Here is a 21,068-nt window from a genome sequence, read left to right as displayed (position 1 = left end):
AATTGTTAAATCCCGATTATATTTTGAGCTTTCCTTTGAGAAAATCAAAAAATTTACACAAGTTTTAGTGTAATTATCGGCAAAAGCTTCAAAAAGCCGAGAGAATTTCAAGCTTGTCCTTATTTTCACCGGTTAGTAAAAAGGTATTTTTCTAGCCCTACTCAGAGTGGGAAGGCCCACTAAAGTTGATAATATTTTAATAAATAAAGCTTTGAAAGCTTTGATTACATATAAAGCGCCTGTTAGAACTGGCCCGCGTCGGCACAAACTAATTTGGACAGGATTCACAAGGGTTGAAGAGGGGCGACGACAACCACAAATGGAAAAACTTGGCACTCTTTTTCTGTGTAACCCTGTCCCATTACTACTAGGTAGCTTTGAAATCTTCCATTATAAAGCACTTGTTGAACCTGCTGGAACTAGTCCGCGTCGGTGCAGGCTGGTTCCAACAGGTTTCCCATTACTACTACATGTAGATATTAAGCTTCAACATGATATCCCTCCCAATACCGGTAGACATATTCAGTATCAACAACACCGACAATGCCTACATCTACTCTGATGGCTTCTTCACCCAAATGCCTCATCGCCTCATTGGCCAATGAGTTGCCTAAACGAGCATCACACATAGCTTTAAATGGTGGAAGGCACAATTGGAGGTGCTCCTATGTCTGTTATGCAAGCGCAAAATAGAACTCTGGCATGCTCTTAAAAGAGCTCTCGATCTATGAGGTATGTCGTCATATGGTCACTAGCGAGGGCAAAGAAGCTGCAGCTTGCTTGCGTGTTTAACTCCATACGATAGAGATGGCCACAGATGCCTGCTACAGTGTAGAGAACAAGCCTCTTATCCTAGATTTCCCCATGATGCATCGACAAGAAAGATTAGCTAGACAGAATACGCATACGCAGAGGGAGAGAGAGAGAGAGAGAGAGAGAGAGAGAGAGAGAGAGAGAGAGAGAGAGAGAGAGAGAGAGAGAGAGAGAGTAGTGTTGTACCCTCAATCAGAAAGCCCTAAAATGAAAGCACACCTTTGGATTTTGTGTTGACCTTCCACCTTCCAACGTTCCATTACTTCAGTATTAACAATAAGTTGAAGATAACTCTACGAACGCATTCAGACTGCCCGTGTGCTGCAAACAACTTTTCCACCCAAAAAATGCAGGCCTGCCTCAGCTGGCAGAAGGGATGTTCACATTGCAGATCACATAGGGTTGTTAGGAGTTTTTTGGAAGAAGTGATTGTACATATGTACATACACATGCATGGTGCATCAAATAAAGAATTGCCCATTTTCCAGAGCCAGGTGGTTACGTGGGGCCCACATGTGTACATGTAGGACATCGTGTACATAGTGCATTGATTTTCACTATCACCAGTACCAGTGTGTTTTTTCTATAATAATGAGGAGTTGGTAGCGCGTAAAACTTTTCGAGGAAGCTATCCGTGGGCCGACAACATGAGGTAAGTAGGTGCGTCAGATGGCATCTAGTGGCGTCAGGAGGTCGAATGGGGTCAATACTTGCACGTGGATAAGTACGGACACAACGTGGGTTCTTTTTTTGTGATGATTATGCAGAAAGGTCATCATGAGGATTATATTTGGGGGACACTTTACGTGATTGCGAGATGCATTATTGGAAAAAGATGAGTGCTAGGTGTGCGGATGATGCAAAAAGGTAACAAATTGCGTGGCTAGTTTTGGCCTGTTCGGGGTCCATTTGAGGTCAACTAAAAGGCCAAAGGTGCCCAAGGGATAAAGTGAAGTGTGGAAACTGAAAAACCTAAGAGAAGACAAGTAAAAACATGGAGAGAAGAGGAGGAACAGCCGCAACTGATTTTTTGCTGTTTTTGGAGCCTGTTTTGGCCATAAACTGCTTATCCGAAGTCCGGATTTGAGCGCTTTGATATTGTAGACTGGGGTTTTTGGCCGCTCTGGATGCAATGATGCTTTCCATTTTGCCAAATTCCTCACTTTTTCTTGTTGTTTTGGCTGTGTAAGTCTGTCCTGTGAGCAAAGTCTCTACTCCAATTTGTGATTGTATTTGGCATATTTCATTCATATTGTGTGAGCTATTTGCTCCATTGGTGTTGGCCCAAGCTTAATTGTATCTAATCATTAGAAATCTTCCTCTTTTGAGCTGAGTTTTTTTGGGTGTGTGTGTGTGTGTGTGTGTGTGTGCCTCTGTGTTGAGTGGGCAAATGAATAGTCTCTCTCCTCTCACTCCATCGGTGTGTTCCCTGTCTCGGCCATGTGGGTTGTGTAAACCGAGTGGTGCCCCATAGTGTGTGTGTGTGTGTATCATCCCAAGAGTGTGTGTCGGGTGATTATAGAGGCGCTGTGTGTGTTTCCATCCCGCTCACATTGTTTTGGCGCCCCCACGAAGGATCTTCTTTGAGTACCTTCAGCTTCGGGATTACAGGTTGTAGATTACAAATCACAGATTACAGAGCACAGATTACAGGTTACAGGTTACATGTACAGGTACAGATGATTCACATAGATAGAGGTATCTCGAGTAGAGTGATATACTGGCAAGTGGGAATCACCTGCAGTTGTCGTGGGTATGCATCATTTGCCGCCTCTTTGAGCGCATTATCTGGTATTGTATGTTACTTGTGGATACTGCCATTGTACGCCTTTGTGGAGCCATACTTGGATTTATTTGGCAGTCCCAGCCATTTTTGAGACTTGGTCTAGAAGATAGTCATTTTTGAGACTTGATTATATGAGATTTGCATAAGCTTTCGTGAGAGGGTCGATAGCGTGAGGTTTTATTGAGATGGGGGATTCTCAAATGTGAGATCCTTTCGGTGATACAGGTGGCTGGAGCACCCTTTTCATGACCTTGCCATAGGCTATGTACTAGTGATTCCTACTTGATGCTCGGGTTCTATTGTTGGCAGGTTATGCATACATATAAAATCTATATTTTGGGTTCTTATTGCTCTACTTCTGGGAAAACTCTGCCAAAATTTTTCCAGGTTGTGATGGCTGTTTTTGGTCTTTTGAGTTATTTATGCTGTTATACCGCTGAAATTCTAGCAAAATCAGAGGATAAGTCAGGTGTGCTTTCTTGGGAGCTGCATGGTTGACTTTAATGGATGATCAAAACGGACCTCAATTCACTCCTTTTCATTTAACACAAAGAATCCAAATAAATGTTCATGTGTTCATGAAGATTTTTTTCCAGTAGCGCATAGTCTTTATGTTCGGGCCAAGAAGATTAAGAGAATACTGGAATGCCCTTTGCCTGTTGTAATTCCGATGATAAATTATGAAAACTCATTTGATGTGCATGTGTTTGTCCTTATCTAAAGTTGAGCTCCATTGAAGTTTCTGGGGATTGAGTTAATAAAAAGTTTGGGTTCTTGCATGTGTGTTAGAAGGGGTTCTCAAAGCATCAAAACTTGGGTAGCCATGGCTTTCTCTTATCCGGAGTTTCATGGAGAAGTGATGAAGATGTGGAAGACTTTTTGGAAAAGATGGAGGTTGCCTGCATTAGCAATCAGATCCATGATCTGGCACAGATGTTACGTCTTCTCCAGATTTGTTTGAAGAGTGATGCACAAGTTTGGTCCAAAGCATTTGAAGAGGATTTGTGTGTGGCCGATCCACCTGTGAGATTAAGTTGGGATAATCTAAGGCATGGATTGGAAGTGGAGTTTGTGAAGACAGAGGATCTTGACAAAGTGTGGCAAGAAGTACAGGGTTTGGTGCAAAGGGAAGGTGAGCCAGTAGATGCTTACATACATAAGTTTTCAATGGCATGGGAGAAGATGTGCAAGGCCTTAGCACCACAGGTACCACCACCTGACATGATGAAGAAGGACAGGTTCTTGGCTGGTCTTTCGGAGAATATACGTTGGAGAGTGGAGCTAAAGAAGCATAGGACATATGAAGATGCACTAGATGTAGCGAGAAACAAAGAGTGGAAGCTAAGAAGAATGAGTCAGCTAGGAGTAGAGTCTTTGCCCAAGAGGTTAGAATTTTAGCCTATGGATTCTTTGCAAGGTCGCATGCTAGGGGTTCATCATGAACCAGTGGTTCCTGTTACTCCTCAGGTTATGCCAGCAATGGTCACTACAATAGTGCAAGATGATGGGCTAAGGCAAGACATGAGGCAAGTGGTAGATTTAATGAAGAATCTCAGTCTAAACATGCTCGGTAATGTGGGAAATAATCGAGGTCGGGGGAGGTTTGCAAATCATCCAGGAGGTGAAGAAAGACCTAGGAATGGTGTTGGACAAAGCAATGGTAGGTACTGGAGACAGACGCCCACATGTTATAATTGCAAAGAGTTAGGACACATCAGCCCGCAATGTGATAAGCCACCAAGGATGGAGGAGACATGTATCCATTGCCAAGTTAGGTGCTAACTAGGTCAAATGATTATGGCATTGAAATTAAGAGAGAAGAAGGAACCAATAGATTAACCCAAGAGGAAAAGGAAAAAACAAAAGTGATAAGTGTGGTCACCTTGGAGAAGGCAGTAAAGCTGGAGGATACATTAGTGATGCCTATTGGGAAGAGGACCACACAGGACAAGGAAGGAAGAAGTGCCCCAGGTCCAGTGTAATATTTGCTTGTGGATGATTTCTTCATTACTTGCTACCACAACCTTTTGTTTTATTAACGAGTTACACCTTTTTGCCATAGTTAATTAATGGCACAAACCTGTGAAATGTGGTCAAGAAATGGGTAATTGAGCTACAAGAGTTTAAATTCTCTTTTATTGGAAGACAGTACAAGGGCTATCCTAGCTGATTTGTTGACTTACAAGGAGAATCCCCTTAAGGAAGAGGTGGTGAGAAGGGTAGTTGAAGAAGTGCCACAGCTCATTAATGAACATGTGTTGTTATTTGATGGATCATACAGAAAGAACCATGATGCGGCTTCAGGGGGTATAACACTTTATGATCCAGAGGGGAAGCTAGTATGCAAGAGAGGGTTCAAATTGGATGTGCATAGTAACAATGAGGCTGAATATGCTACGTTGGAAGCTGGATAACACATTTGTTTGAAGCATGGGATTAGAAGGTTGAGCATAAAAGGTGATGCTTTGTTAGTTGTGAAGCAAGTGTTGGGTGTGTGGAAGAGCAAGAACACCTCATTGAAAGAAATGTGTTTCAAAATTAAAGGCCTGTTGAAAAAGTTCAAAGCATGGAGCATCAGACACATTGACCGTGCTCTAAATGGAGAGGCACATGAAGCAACTCAAAGCATGATTCGGGAGCTATTTGTGTTGAGGACCAATTTACCTCTTTATCATGGCCGAGAAAGTTTGGTTCAAGAAGAGGAGTTTTTGCTAACAGGAATCATTCCGAAGGACATTCAAAAGTCTAAGAAGTATGGTTTTGTGCGTAGATAATCTAGGTACAAATTGATTGGTGATGTCTTGTAGATGAAAGGGGCTGATCTCGTGTTGAGGCATGTACCTTGGCGGGAGGAGCTTTATAGAGTGTTGAAAGAGAATCATGAAGGCGCATGTGGTGTACATTTTGCTCTAAAAATTACCTTGCATAAGATCTTGCAAGAGGGATGTATGTATGGCCTAGTTTGCACAAGGATGTTCATCGTTGTGTAGGTCTTGCAATAGGTGTCAAGCATTTGGGAAGAGAGTGTTGAAGCTAGAGCTACCAAAAACCATTATGGTGCTTGATGTGTTTGAAAAATGAGGGACTGATGCAATAGGCCCGTTACCTATCACGAGCAGGGGCAAAAGCTATATTTTGACTGCAGTGGACTATCTCTCTATATGGGCAGAGGCTATAGCAGTAAAACAAATCATTGCAAAGGATGTGGCAAAATTCGTGTAAGATGAAATATGTTGCAAGTTTGGGGCGCCACTAGAGCTGCTTTTGGATAAGGGACCAGGATTTAGAGCTAAACTACTAGACTTTTTATGCACGAAGATGAAGATTAGGCACCAACATACCACTCCTTATTACCCACAATGTAATGGCTTAAATGAAAGATTCAATGATGAGTTGGTACAAATTCTTTCGAAAGTGACAGAGCACCAAGGAAAGAATTGGGATTTGGAATTGCCTAGTGCATTATGGGCTTACCGTACTTCGGTGAAGATAGGTACAGGAAAGGAAGCACTATTGCCTGTGGAAGTAGAGTTGCCTGTGGCGGTCAAGATGTTAGAAAAGTTTCTTGGGCCGCCTAGTGATGCATTCAAAGAGAGGCTCTCACAATTACAAGAGGTTCAGCTGGATAGGATGAGCGCATTGGAACATTATGGGCAGATGCAAGATAAAGCTTTAGAAAAGATAAATGAAAAAGTCAAAAGGAAGGCTATCAAGGAACATGACTTGGTTTTGTGCTACAACAGTAAGCTTGACAAGACATTCCAAAAGAAGTTTCAAATTAAGTGGAAAGGCCCTTTCAAGGTAGTGGAGTGTTTTCTGAATGGTACATGTCAGTTGGCTAACATGGATGGGATTCTACATAAGTCAAGGGTAAATGGATTGCATCTTAAATTGTACCATGCTAAATTAATGATGGTAGAGCACGATGAGCTGTCTGCAGAACAAGTAATGTATGTGAGGGATGAGGAGACCTGTGACGCGGCGAGTCTCATATCTCTTTTTTCTGCTGCTGATCATGAATGATCTAGCAGGCTAGGGGATGGGCAGATTATATTAGGAGTTTTTGGGAAGAAGTGATTGTACATATGTACATACACATGCATGGTGCATCAAATAAAGAATTGCCCATTTTCCAGAGCCAGGTGGTTACGTGGGGCCCACATGTGTACATGTAGGACATCGTGTACATAGTGCATTGATTTTCACTATCACCAGTACCAATGTGTTTTTTCTATAATAATGAGGAGTTGGTAGTGCATAAAAATTCTCGAGGAAGCTATCCACTGGCCGACGACATGAGGTAAGCAAGTGCGTCAGATGGCATCTAGTGGCGTCAGGAGGTCGAATGGGGTCAATACTTGCACATGGATAAGTACGGACACAACGTGGGTGTTTTTTTGTGATGATTATGTAGAAAGGTCATCATGAGGACTATATTTGGGGGCCACTTCACGTGATTGTGGGATGCATTATTGGAAAAAGCTGAGTGCCAGGTGTGCGGATGATGCAAAAAGGTAACAAAAATGCATCGTGTGGCTAGGTTTTTGGCTTGTTCGGGGTCCGTTTGAGGTCAACTAAAAGGCCAAAGGTGCCCAAGGGATAAAGTGAAGTTTGGACACTAAAAACCTGAGAGAAGACCAGAAAAAACGTGGAAAGAAGAGGAGGAACAACCGCGACTGAGTTTTTGCTTTTTTTTTAGAGCTTGTTTTGGCCATAAACTGTTCATTCGAGGTCGGATTTGAACGCTTTGATATTGTAGACTGGGGTTTTTGGCCGCTCCGGACGCAATGGTGCTTTCCATTTTGCTAAATTCCTCAATTTTTCTTGTTGTTTTGGTTGTGTAAGTCTCTCCTGTGAGCGAAGTCTCTGCTCCAATTTGTGATTGTATCTGGCATATTTCATTCATATTGTGTGAGCTATTTTCCCCATTGGTGTTGCCCTTGGCTTAATTGTATCTAATCATCAGAAATCTTCCTCTTTTGAGCTGAACTTTTTGTGTGTGTGTGTGTGTGTGTGTGTGTGTGTGTGTGTGTGTGTGTGTGTGCCTCTGTGTTTAGTGGGCAAATGAATAGTCTCTCTCCTCTCACTTCATCGGTGTGTTCCCTGTCTCCGCCAGGTGGGTTGTGTAAGCTGAGTGGTGCCCCATAGTGTGTGTGTGTGTGTGTGTATCATCCCAAGAGTGTGTGTCGGGTGATTATAGAGGCGTTGTGTGTGTCTCCATCCCCTCATAGCGTGCAAAAAGGGCTTCAGCCAGACGAGGCTCTATCCAACTCATTGGTTCTTCAAGCGCTTGTCCACCTTTGGGCACCTCAAGAAGACTATTCTCTTACACTCACTTTGCAAATAATGTTGACCTAGAGATACCTCCCTGAATTGTGTAGTTGGGTTTATGAGTTAAAATTCATTTGTTAGACTTGAAACAAATCATTGTCTCTTCGATTGTTAGGGGAAGCCTCATATTGGTGGTACAAAGTTGCTATTCTAGGGCTAAAAAAATGGGCGAATTGGCACATGGGGACACATTTGGTGTTGCTTTGGATCAATTTTAGTGGAAGGGGCTACTTACCAGTTTGAGCCATTTTAGGGGTTTATCTCCAAGATCTGACTAGACAAGTGATTCCCCACGGGTCTAGACTGACTAGGCAACCTGCTCTCAGGTTCAAGACCAATTTTCCTCCATCAATCTAGCTTAGATCTATGACGACAAAACTAGATTTTAGCTAAGGAAAGGACACTTGATCACTTTGAGAATATTTTGTTTGGCCAAGGACTTCATTTTTGACATAAATTGATGAGAGGCTCTTTACCGATCTAAGGGCCAGAGGCTCATCACTGATCTAACAACTATCCAATGATCTAAATCACAAAAAGGGAGTCAAGGCCTACTCTATCCTATAATTTTTATTTCTTTGTAGATTTTTAAAAAAATTTACAAACAATAAAAAATTAAGAAAAATTTCTTAAAAAAGTGTTGCGTTTGCTCATAGAAATCCATAGAAGGGGAACCCACATGTTATTAAGGTTTGCAACAACCCTAGCTTCAGGTTCAAAAGTTCCTTCAAGAGTATCCACCCATAGCAGTAGAGGCATGTCTTAACCTAGGTTGGGCTGAACCAATACCGAAAGAACATAGTGCCCTTGAATCTAAAGAAGCTTCCACATGCGCCACCTCTTCTATGGCATCCACCACAAGGTTCCATAACAGCGAGGTTTATGAGATAGCTAGATATACTTTGTGACATGGAATTTTCTTAGGGCCTCAACATGTAAGGAGGTTTGAGATTTTGATGCCTCCACTGATTTGTGGTAATTTTAGATGTAGGACCCTTTTGTGTTGTAATGCTGGTGGAATCCAGCATAACATGATTATTTTCTTCAATATACCTTACACTTGCATCATTTTGTCAAGTAATTCGGTCATTCGCTTTGCTCGGTTTTCTTTGCTCGTTGATTGGAAAGCCCCTCATAGTTAGGTGCCACTTATAGTTCACAAGTTGGGATCTGTCCCAACAATCACCCCCGCAAGCCAAACTTGGGACTTTATTCGTCATTATATTTTTACTATCTTCCTCATGATATTAGATTCTTTATTTGTAATTTTGGTTTACTCATCAATTGTGGGTTTTAGGTTTACTCCCAATCCAAAAAATTTAGGTTTCCCCATAACTTAGTGCTGCTTAAAGTGCCTTTCCTTAAACTAGGGTGGAGATAAAGAAACCACCAATTTGAGTTTAGTTTTTTGGTTTATATGAACCTTGAAATTATAAGGTTTACCCAACAACCTTGGCTCTGATATCAATTGAAGTGGGAGGGGAGAGGAACACCTTCTGGGAGGTCATCCATGTCAATATTATTTCTCCACATATGTGCTTAGTTTAGAGATTCAAAACCTTAAGGCTAATAAGGACCTCTGATCGGACTTTGATCTAGCAAATTTATGCAACCCTCATAGTGAGGCACCACCTTTTTTTTTTCCTGAGAAAGGGATCCTTCTATTAGTTAATGAAACTACCCATAGGGCTACAACCACCTCCACAAGAGAGGGCTACAACAATCATGATGGGGAGACTCTCCCAATGAAAAAACAACATATGTACAATGAGGCTAAATCAAGAGATGGGAGGAGGGAAAAGCCACACAGGTGGATGGTAGTGCCATCTAAGCACACCCTGGACCACAGTGAAAAAAGGCCCAGGATGCCAGAGTCGAAAGAAAGCCTCTCTGCGCTCCCACATGCGGTCGGAGCTACCCTAGAGTCTCTCGAACTGTCGCTGAGAGTATGGATCAGCTCTAGCCAAAGATCTCGAACAGTCTCTGCTGGTGGTATAGGGTGAGCCTCAAAGATGCAAAAGCAACTGGCCCGCCAGATGAACCAGAGTGTCATGCCGTTGATGAGCTCCCAACACTCCTCTCTCTCACTACACCACTCCTTTGGAGTAAGCTCTGTAGCATTCTGGAGTGTAGGTTGAACCCCCTGCATCACTATCATCCTGCTGGTGGAGGATAGCTCAAACTGAAGTACCGGGCGCATGAGAGTGGACCAAGTAGATCCCCCCCAAGTGTACTGCCGAGCTATGGAAAGAGTTGGCATCAACCAAAGAACACAAAGTCACACCTGTTGTGCCAAAGGATAGTCCCAAAGACACGGACGCTGACTTTCCACAAGATGGTCACAAGCTGCACATGCGACGGAGAGACCACTATGTACAAGCCATCTCCCAACTATTGTAGCTCGGTGTGCAACCAGCCAATGGAAAAAAGTGACTCACATTGGCTATCTAGAGTCCCACAACCTCTACCAAAAAGTTGCCAAGAACTCAGTTGTGAGACCCTCCTCCTGCCAATGAGATGTTGCAGCAGGACGAGTCTCTCTCTGTGCTGCTAGTATGTGACGTCCCAGTCGAACAATGTACTGAAAGAAAGGGACACCTAGAAAGGGTCCCTCCAAAGCCACTCTCCAGGATCCCACTGTACTTGTGCTAGTGGACAGCTCTCCCAAGAACACAGTCTCCAGTGGCCAATCTCAAGAGCTGCTGGGTCCCGGGATCTATGACACAAGTCCTCCCACAGATGCCCACCACTCGGATCCTCTGAAAATAGCACTCTGCCACCTGTGGGGCCTCTACTTCAACTCGGTGTAAGTGTCCCTCACCCTATAGATTGACAAACAGGGAGGGTATAGTCTCTGAGCAAGCGGCACAAACTGAGATGCAAACCTCTTGTCGCGTGAAGGCCCCATCCATCTGGGCGTTGCTGACTCGAGAGGTGTGAGCCACTCAGCTGGTACTGCCTCTAAGATTTCTTGACGCATGCTCTGCACCCCCTCTCATGCCCTATAGCTAATTTCCCTGAAGCTCCTCTGACAAGCCCAAAAACTGTAGCCAGTCACCTAAAGTGCGTGCTGGACCATCTAGCATGGGACCATAGGAAACATGAGACGGACTACCAACCAAGTGGCCTCTCTGAGTGCTAACCATGGGGCTCCGAACAAGGGGCTGTCTCAGGCACTCCTCCGTGCAAGTAGGCTGACACTGCTCCAGGCCTCTCCGTAGTTGCTCCCAAGATCGGAGCAGACTCACAACGAAGTGGTCCTCCAGTCTCCTGCTCAAGCCAACTCTGCGCATCTCTGTGAAAATCCATCTAGTCGAGGGTCGCCAGGGGCCTCCAGCCTGAGGCACCCTAGCACTAAGCCGCTAAAGCAAGAACTCCTTCCAGATCTCCTCTCCTGGAACAAGTCCTTTGATGATAAACTTCCCAAGAAGGGCTCTGCTCTGCTGTGCTGGGTCTATGATCCCCAATCCTCCCTGAGAATAAGGAAGAATGATGACCTACCATGCCACTTTGGCCCGGGGGCTATCTGACTATCACGCGTTGACCAAAGGAAGTTCCTGATCATCCTCTCTACCTGGCTGATACAAGAACTCAAAAAGATCCAAAAAGAAGTGATGTACCACATAGTAGCCAACAACACCTGGTTGGCCCCTACAACTCTGCCCGCCAAAGAAAGTTGTGTGGAGCTCCAATGTAACAACTTCCTCTTGATAGACAGGAGGAGGGGAGCAATCTGCTGCTTGGGAGACAAGTCCAAACCAACCTGATAGCCCAAGTACCGAATTGCAGTCCGTGGGGGAATCCACCTAAAACCCTCACGTGGCATCCAATCAGGCGGAGGAGCACTACCAACCAAGAAAGCCACCCTCTTTCTCCAGTTGATCAGTGTGCTTGATGCACAACAAAAAGTCTCCAGAACCCTGCTCACACCTGTGAAGGTTGGCCTCCTGGCCATCCAAGTACAAGGCTTAGTCGTCTGCAAACTCAACGTCCAATAGCTCATCTCCTCAAATAGAGAGCACTAAGCCACGTAAACCAACCTGCTGTGAAACCAAAAACTTGCTCATTGCCTCAACATAGAACAGAAAGAGGAAGTGGGTAAGAGGGCAGCCCTGTCTGACCAAACGTGTGAGCATGAAACGATCACCTCTACCTCCTGACAAAAGTACCCGACTGTGTGCCAAGCATCTGAAAATCCCATTCTACGTAGAGTGCCCTCCAAAAAGTCCCAGTCAACTCTGTCGTAGGTCTTCTCAAAATCGAGAAGAAGTATTACCAGATCCTCACCACGGAACCACGTGAGGACAGAAGCCTCCCAAAAAGTAAAGATGTTGTCAAGGATACTACGGTCCTTGACAAAACCTGTCTATATCCATGTATAATGCTCTCTAGAAGTGGCTGAATCCTCAAACTCAAAGCCTTGGATAGAATTTTTTAGGCTGAGTTGAGGATGGTGATGGGGCACCATTGTCGAATCTCATCCAAGGAGCCACCCTCCTTGGGAATGAGGTAAATCAGGCCCTCAATCATGCTGACAGGCATCTCTCCTATGTGCAGGATGAACTGAAAAGAACAGCAGAGATCTGAGCCAAGAAAGTACCAGTACTCCAAGAAAAATCTAGGAGTCAAGCCATCCTCACCTGGACAGCTACCACGGAGGAGTGCTCTAAGAGCCATGTGTAGGTCCTCTAGCTGAAGAGGTAGCTCAATAATCTGATGCATTTCCTCAGTCATAAGACAAGGCATATGTGTCCACACCTGCTCTTTGCATTCATCCTGACACTCTGATTGAGGCTTTGTAGACAATAGATCATGGTAGAAGTCAGTAGCAACTGCACACATGTCCTTTGGCTCTAAAGCAACTAACCCATCGGCCTCCAAAACTGGCTGACCTCGGCATGCGTATGCTGAGGTCCCACTGCCTCAAAGAAAGCGCATGTCACTCTGTCACCCACCTGGGTCCACTGAGATTCCTATAGATGGAAATCAACCTCATGGCACCTCTCCTCTGTGCTGATGAGCTCCTGGCGAGCCTCTTGTAACTGCTCCTTCAACCAAGGACTATTTGGATGCTGCTCCTTCATCCTCTGCAAGGAAGAAACACCCCATTGGAGACGCTGCTCCTCCTCTCTTGCTACAGCCAGGCAAGCTAAATACTCATGAAGAAAGAATCAACTAAGCTTAGCAAGTCCTGAGAAACCTGCATGTCTAAGCTCTTTGTCTAAAGAGACTCCACTCGCTCTCTGAGCTCAGAGTCCAGCAAGAACCTCTCCAAGATGTGTAGCATCATGCTCCCCCTTCTCTGCCTATCAATCATTGTAAGGATCACTGGTCCATAGTTCAAAAAGGAAGTCCCTACCAGAATGCCAGCTATCCCACCCAAGTTAGAGAAGTGGTCACTAGTGTAGAAGCGATGTATCTGAGATAGGTTCACGCCTCCCACTCTGCGGTTCAGACGAGAGAAGGCCACATTCCTGTCTAGGGGCCTCACAAAGCTAGAATGCTACCACACATTTGAAACCCGCAGAGTCATACAAAACCTCTCCCAACCTGCCAGATCAACTCCATGCACAGTAGTATAGCTACCACCAATCCTGTCAGAGGAGTCCTCCAACATGGTGAAGTCACCCCCTATGCACCATTGCTCTGCCTGCGGCTTGCTGCAAAGAATCCACAATAGTCATACATACCCCACCATGGATGCATCCAGGTCCAAATGCAGCTGACCATAAAGTCTCATATCATCCACGCAAAAGCTGACCACAATGTCTAATGCGGCTCTCACACAGATGATGCTCCTGTAGCATAAGAAGGCCAATCTCTCCTCCCACAAGGCATTGTTGAAGCTTCTGACGCAATTGGCCCCTCTGACGCTGAAACTGGGGCCCACCTAATCCTTGTACGTTCCATGAGACAATCCTCATGGGGAGCGAGGGAGAATCGATGCTACCACAACAACTAATGGTGCTATCTTCAAGGTAGGCTTGGATGGGGAGTAGTTTGCATCCGAGCGTCCTCAAGATAGGTGCGACTGCAAAGAGTGTCTAGCCCAAACCCAAGTAGATCGAGTTGTGCGTAAAGCAACCTCCTCTGTCCAGGAGTCCTCATGTATGTGCACATAGCATGGTGGGCTCTGCGTGTTAGCAAAGAAGTGAACCACAATGTGTCTACATCCTGCTGCGTCTGGAGGTGTCACAGAAAACTTGGCTAATGGCCAAAGAGTCTGAAGCAAGTCAGTAACCCCTAGGTGTCCCATGTGCTGAGATAACTCTAGGGCATGTGTCTGCATCCACTCCATCAAAATGAGTCTATAGTCCACTCAGCCCGGTCCCTCCTGCATAGGGAAAAAGAGAAGCCAACCGTTGAGTCCAAGGCCTCTATCCCCCTAGCTTCAAGAAACAATACATGAACCGTTCTGAAGCAGGTTGCCTCAAGGTCTGGTGAGGGGTCATCAGAAACCGTGTAAAGTTGTAGGCAAAGAAATCCCAACGACGACAAATGTTGAATCTCATCAGACCACGAGGAACTGCTGCAAAGGGAGACGTTTACACCAGAAGTAGGGGTCGCAAGAAAGGTTGTCGCTCTCTCGCCAAGTGACTCTTGGAAAAGGTGCTGCCAAGAGATCTCCTAGCAACCAAGGAAGGCCCTGCCCCCTGGGACGGCTACGGGACTGGAGTGAGAGGAGGTGAGGGAGCAGGGGGAGAGGGGGGGCCAGGGGGATCGGCAAAGGTAGGAGGGCGAGATGGAGAAGGAGGAGGGGGGGGGGGGGAAACTCGGGGCAATGAGGGGCTGTCGAGGGTGAGGCTGAGGTGAAGGCTGGAGTAGGGACCTCGTCTTGTTGAAGAGGGTCAAATCGATTCCTCATGGGAACCCACTGTTGCTGGGCAGGAGCTTGAGGACCACTCTGAGTGCTAGGTTGGCGTGGTGGCCCCTGCTGACGTTGACCACAAACCTGCTGCCAGGCCTCCTCCGCTTGAGCCCCAGGATCGGAGGGTGGCTCTGCGTGTGTACTCTATGACTCTCCTTGCTGCTGCTAGCCAGCCCTTGAGGGCTGGGGCTGGGCCTATGGTGTAGGTCGGGGTCTCCTCCATGGACAGGCCTTCGCAAGACAGCCCCTCTATTGACAAATGAAACAATGATTCAGGAGGCCTGAATACTCCATGCTCTGTCGGAACCAACCCCCACTCACCCGAGGAAGTAGGATGACCTTGGGGAGAGTGTGGGTGTCCCTAACCAGAACACGAACTTAGGAAATGCCAACCACCTTGGCAACTACTGAGCCTGTCGTGCGAGGTGTCTCCAGGACAATCCCAATCTTTGAGCCTATCCTGGACAAAAGTGGTAGGTACTCCCTCCTCAAAACAGGAAAGCAGACGAAGATGGGAAGGTCTGCCTCCTCTACCAAAACATATGAAGCTGGGTCAAAATCATGTCTCCACTGACGAAAGTGGGCTTGAACTGCTTGGATTGTCATGGGGCTCATTATTGCAATGACCTTGGATGCCATCTCGGAGGTTTCAAACTCTATCCGATAGTAGCCACGTTCGAGGAACTGAACATCCAAGATCTTGCCCACCTCTGTAAAAGGCGGGCCTGGAGAAGATCACGCAACTCTCCTCTGCTGGGTCTGGTGCCGAGAATCTTGCAGATGACAAAAGTCACATGAAGGCGTTCCACCTCTTTGGCTAGGCTCGCTTGCTTTGTCGGTGTGAGAGCAAGTCCAATGGTGGGCTCAGCAGGGTCGGGCGAGGGGACTTCGTCAGAGTCCCTCTGTGGTAGAGCTTGAGTCTCCATCTGTGTCTGTTGCTGTGGACAAAGAAGGCCCGATGTCGTAGCTGGTACCCGAAGATGAAAAGAGAACCCTTAGCCTGTAGGAACCATGGAGGGGGGTAACTGAGACGAATAAAGTGAGGCAAAAAGATAATGTGTGTGTGTGTGTGGGAATGTGAGTGTGTTCAAGGGGAGGGGTAAGGTGAAAAAAGGGGTTTTTAAAGGGGGGGGGGGGAAGGCGGGCTGCAACAATAGCAGCGCGGAGGGAAAGGGAGACGGGGGGCACGGGGGGGTATTGGATAGGAAGGCGGGGGGCAGCACGAAGGGATAAGGAAGCGAGGGGCAGGGGGGGTACTGATAGGGCAACGCGAGGAAGGGGAAGAAGATGGGCAGCACGCGAGTGGCTATGCAGCACGACCTGCACGGCTGCAAGCTGAGGAGGGGCGGGGGGGAGGGGCAACACGTGCAAGCTATGGGGGAGTGAGGGAGTAGGGCGATGGCGAGGGGGATGTGCAACAACAGTGAGCAGTCTTGAGGGTTCTCTTCAATACTCTAGTTAGGCACCACTTATTGGTCACAACTTACCCCAATGATAACTATGAGTCCTTTTTAATGAGATAAGCCTAGCAAGGGAGCCTCTCAAAGTTCTACTCGTAATTTATTTACTTTTGGAAAATCGCTCAACTCCTGTGCGAGGTGACAAAGTATGTCTATGAGAGCCAACGAGTCACTTGGCCGCATTCAAATCGATAACCCTTGTTTGAACTGTAAATGTTTCTTTTTGTAATTGTAATTTTTGATGGTATGGAATGTAGAGAAGCCTATTTACCACTTCATAGGAACTATGTAACCTAGTGAAGAATCTCACCCAATGTACCCCCCCAAGCTTCAGGTAAGACCAGCAAGGGGCAAGAAACTTGTCGTGCATCTCAAGCCCTTTCCTCTAGCCACCTTGCGAGCACAGTTTAGCATTGTCAATCATGGACTTTGTCTTAATAGCCCAAACCTGGTCTTGCTTTGTGGTTTAAGAGAATGTCTATTAGTGGGACACTACCATAAGGGTGTTGTCTTTAGTTTGTGGTTTAAGGAAATGCCTGTTAGTGGGACACTACCATGCTTTCCACTCGAACCTGAAATTACAGGAAGGTAGCCAATATTTTTCTAGTTATTCTAAAGCGCTATTGGCCACAACAGTCTTTTAGTCATGCTGAGGGGGAATTAGGAGGCGAGTTGGTATGTTCCTTTCCAGCTTCTATTGCTGGTGTCCCAAAGGTGGCCTAGACATCGTAGTCCCTTCTTATTGATCTTTTTGGAAACTTCCCTCAAAATGGATGCTTCTTGCCTTAGAAAGCCAAGTGGACCATGTGTTATACGATTGTGAAAGTATCTAGTTATCTCTCTCCATTCCAAGGCCTCTCCTGCTCTATTACATTTTCAAACTAGCTCACCCGATGTACCCCCAAGCTTCAGGTAAGACCAGCAAGGGGCAAGAAACTTGTCGTGCATCTCAAGCCCTTTCCTCTGGCCACCTTGCAAGCATAGTTTAGCATTGTCAATCATGGACTTTGTAGTAATAGTCCAAACCTGGTCTTTCTTCATGATTGTTACCGTAAACTTGGCAAACTAGGCCTTCACATGAGTACTAGGATGAAGGATCCCGATACCCCCCTACTCTATAGGTCTCGCAATGGAATCCCACCCTACCCACTACCAGGGCATCAAGTTTTTAGTGTTTTTTCCCATAAGAATATTTTCACCAGTTTCAAGAAGTGTTTCCAGTTGCATTTGGCTAACTTTAACAGTGGACCATTAAACACTATGTAAGGGAGCATACATGAATTGATCACTTTTACTCTTCTCAAGAAAGGAAGCACATACTCCCACCTTCTCATCTTGATCCTTACTTTATCGAAGGCCCATATAGGATTCTTTTCTTATGGGTTATGTCCACCCCCTGAGAGGCCCCCAAATGCCAAAATATCTTCGCTTTTGAAACTATCTCTCCCCGGTCCACATTGAATGATCAAACAAATCATTTTTTGATAACAAAATCAATCTTGATTTTTCAATATTGCACATCGACCTTGAAGCAGCACAAAATGTATGCACAATCTCCAGAGCCCTCCTAATCAGCTGAGGACAAGCTTTGAGGAAGAGAAGGGAATTATCCACAAATAGCTTCGCCAGAAGTGGGTCGTTGTTAGGTAGAGACAACCCTTGAATCTCCCCTCTTATAGTGCTGTTTTTTAGCATTGTCACCAACGGATGAGATCCAATGGCAAACACTAGAGAAGCAAGTGGGCAGCCCTTGATTGATCTTTTGACTTCAAAAGAACCAACAATTCTCTCTTTGTGAATAGGAGCTTGGATTGGCTACTCGTACCAAGGGTGCTGACCAACCGACACATCTGATACCCAAAGCCCAATGATTTCATAACATCTTCGATGAACAACCATGTGATCCTATCATACGCTTTATCTAATTCTAGATACATTAGAGTATACTCCTACTTAGTGCATGTTACATACTCTATGCCGAACATTGGTGTCAGAATATTATCATATATTGACCTTCCCTTGATAAAACCATGCTGGTGGAGAGTAATGACCTTGTCCAGGAGGGGAGAGAGCATAAGGGCTACTATTTTGGCAATAATTTATAGTGACATCATAGTAATGGGAGGGCAATGTTTAAGTTGGGAGCAACAAATTTGTTTGGGGATAGGTTTGATAAGGCTCCTTTTAATGCTTAAGTCAAGAACTGCACTAACCAGGGCTTAGTTAGTCATTCGTGTGGTAGGGGACTTAAGATCATCCTAGAATTCTTTGAAAAACTCAGTAGTCAAACCGTCCCACCCAAGGGACTTCTCTTTGCCTAAAGCTTGCAACACGCAGGAGCATTCCTCCTCGGTGAACGCCTTCTTCAATAAGTTGGCATGTAATTGGGAAGCCATTTTTTTAACACTAGCTCTGGATTCATCCACCTCTAGGGAGTGGGCCTTAGGCTGGCCTATAATCAATCGTAAGTGATCAAACAGTTGACTCTTATGACAATGTCGAGGTCCACTCAAACGGAGACTCTATCCAAAAAAAGTGTGAAGGTACATATTTCTCATGTGTCTAGTAGTCTTGGTTTGTACTTTATGTTGACAAAAATCAAGAGATTTTCTCCTTCTATATATTTGAGTGTCTTTCCTTCTGCATTGCAAGTGTCCTCGTGTCATTGTGTGCATGGTTGTATATCTAGAGAGAAGGGATATCTCCGATGCTTGGATGTGTGCTCTCTTGAGTGTGTACATATGCTTCTTTGTGGATTCCATTCTTGATGGATGATAACCAATGCTTGTTTCTATTGTACATTGAGTAGGATTGATTGAGTGATTAGGATTGAGAAGATTTATCTTCACCATAGATACACTCTTCATGAGTATCATAACTAGGGTAAATTAGATCAAGCGCTTGTTGCACTTTATATGTAATACACAAGTATGGTCCCCTCCAAGCACTAGCCAAGTAAGCTAACCAGATTGATGATTCAAAAAATCTGTGTGTCAATGATTGTACAACCTAGAGCACCAACCTAAGCTAGAGAGTTTAACATGTGTATGTTTCATTTTTGGTAATTAGCAATTAGAATTGCTATGTTGTTTACCAAAATTGGCAGATTAGATAACCATTTTCAGTACATTGGAGTAGAAAGGAGAGTGCAAGCTCCCTAAAAGATTGTAAAATTCTTGTGGTTGAGATTAATTTTGTGGCTAGGGGGGATGTTAAGTAGAGAATTATAATAAAATTGGCTAGGGTTTATTTAGGTTTTCTACACATTACTATTTTTGCAAACAAAAATATCTTGCATGACCTAGCTTTCTCTTATTTTTTGCTCCATTTCAAAGTTTAAGTATGATATTGTTTTCATACACTTGACTAGGGCTTGCCCTATGTAAAGCAACTTTTTTAACCATTTGCTAGTCACATGGATATCTAGAAACAACTCTCTATTGCTCAAATTTTTTTGGTGTCTATTAGATCTTTTTTATCAGAGATCAACATTTCTAAGATCTACAATGACCTATTGTCATACAAACACCTCAAGACGCATATATGATCTACATTTGGAGCCCATGTAGAAAAAATATTTTGAACCCATACATGGTGATAGAACCAAAATCAAAAAGTTTTGATATCACCAATGGACTGAGAAGGGTGGTTTTACCCTAGAGAACTCTAGCCTAAGTGCAAAAATTGGCAAAAGACAATATGAAGAAAAAAGGACGATGTGGACAACAAAAATAGCTCCCAATAGAAAGGCCAAAACTTTTGCATACAAACTTAAATTGCAGAACAAAAAACTTTTCAAAATGAATCTCTTGTGAGCATGGCTTATCTGTAAATTTCTTGGTTTAATTCAATTCTCACTCACAATTTGTAAGTTTAGCAAAAAAGAAAAGAGAGTGCTACTTAAACTTCACAATTACAAATTGTGAAATGGCACTCTAAATGGTAGTTACAATATGTGGAGTTTCCCTTCAAGTAGAGCTTTTATTTTTCCACAGTGCCAATTCTTCTAAACAAAAACGTTGGACATTGGAGCTACTGCCATGGAAAGGGGTTGGTGGACATGTGCCTGGATGTACATGCAAGGACGAAGCATTGACTAGAACTTTCAAAGGATCAAAGCTAAAGACAACACTCTGAGCAGAAAATTTATGGTTTAAGGAGCAACAGTTTCAAGAAAGCTTAAGCAAACAAAGAAGATGAGAAAGATATCTTACCTGCTGGCAACTCAACTGACAAGTAGGAACCAGAATCTGATTGCAGGGCACCAGAACTGAAGTCATCTTCAAAAGGAACCAGAGAGAAACCAGTCAGGGGGGAGAGGAGGTTGTCATTTGCTATCTGTGCCGCATCCTCAGCACGCAGACCCACACGGGAATGCTTCAAGGATCCATTGAAACAAAGGCTTAGAAATGGAAAGGAAATCTGCTTGAAGAAGGCAATGTGGTGCCGTCCTCAGAAGAAAATGGTAGGCACAATGGCGCGAGGAGAAATGGCAGGAAGATCCTTCACATCGCCATCACCATTGTTGTTGTTGTGCACCATCTTGCTCACCCCCAATTTATACAGACTCTCTCCGCTTGAAATGTTGGGCGGCCTCTCTCTCTCTCTCTCTCTCTCTCTCTCTCTCAAATTCAAAATACTCATATAGTAAGGCAACGAGAAGGCGAGTATTGTCAAATCTGGGCTTTGTTTCTATAGATACAATAGAAAAGTTTGAACATTTTTACTCAAAAGGTTGATATATTTGTTGACAATGGAGAATTTAGGCACGAAAATAGTGTATAGAGAAGATATATGACCCATCATAGCT

At 44.7% G+C, this 21,068-nt stretch overlaps 1 protein-coding gene across 3 annotated transcripts in view; it reads right to left on the bottom strand.

The window, feature by feature from the left end:
- LOC147460921 (eukaryotic translation initiation factor 5-like) overlaps nt 1-20,847 on the bottom strand; it is a 60,527-nt gene extending 39,680 nt beyond the window's left edge. Inside the window, exons 1-2 of one of the 3 annotated variants that reach the window (XR_015187546.1) lie at nt 20,473-20,847; nt 20,081-20,324 (exon numbers count right to left, since the gene is read on the bottom strand). The gene's annotated coding sequence lies outside the window, so the exon portion shown is untranslated. Of the gene's footprint in view, nt 1-20,080; nt 20,325-20,472 lie in introns of those variants that run through there. The other 2 variants (XR_015187545.1, XM_086508610.1) reach the window with 2 other exon arrangements.
- Between the last annotated feature and the right edge of the window lie 221 nt (nt 20,848-21,068).

Source organism: Adiantum capillus-veneris, chromosome 3 (assembly GCF_014529385.1).
Source record: "Adiantum capillus-veneris isolate H3 chromosome 3, ASM1452938v2, whole genome shotgun sequence".
Classification (NCBI taxonomy): domain Eukaryota; kingdom Viridiplantae; phylum Streptophyta; class Polypodiopsida; order Polypodiales; family Pteridaceae; genus Adiantum; species Adiantum capillus-veneris.
Note: the sequence above shows the minus strand (reverse complement) of the source record. Positions and strands in the feature narration are given on the sequence as shown.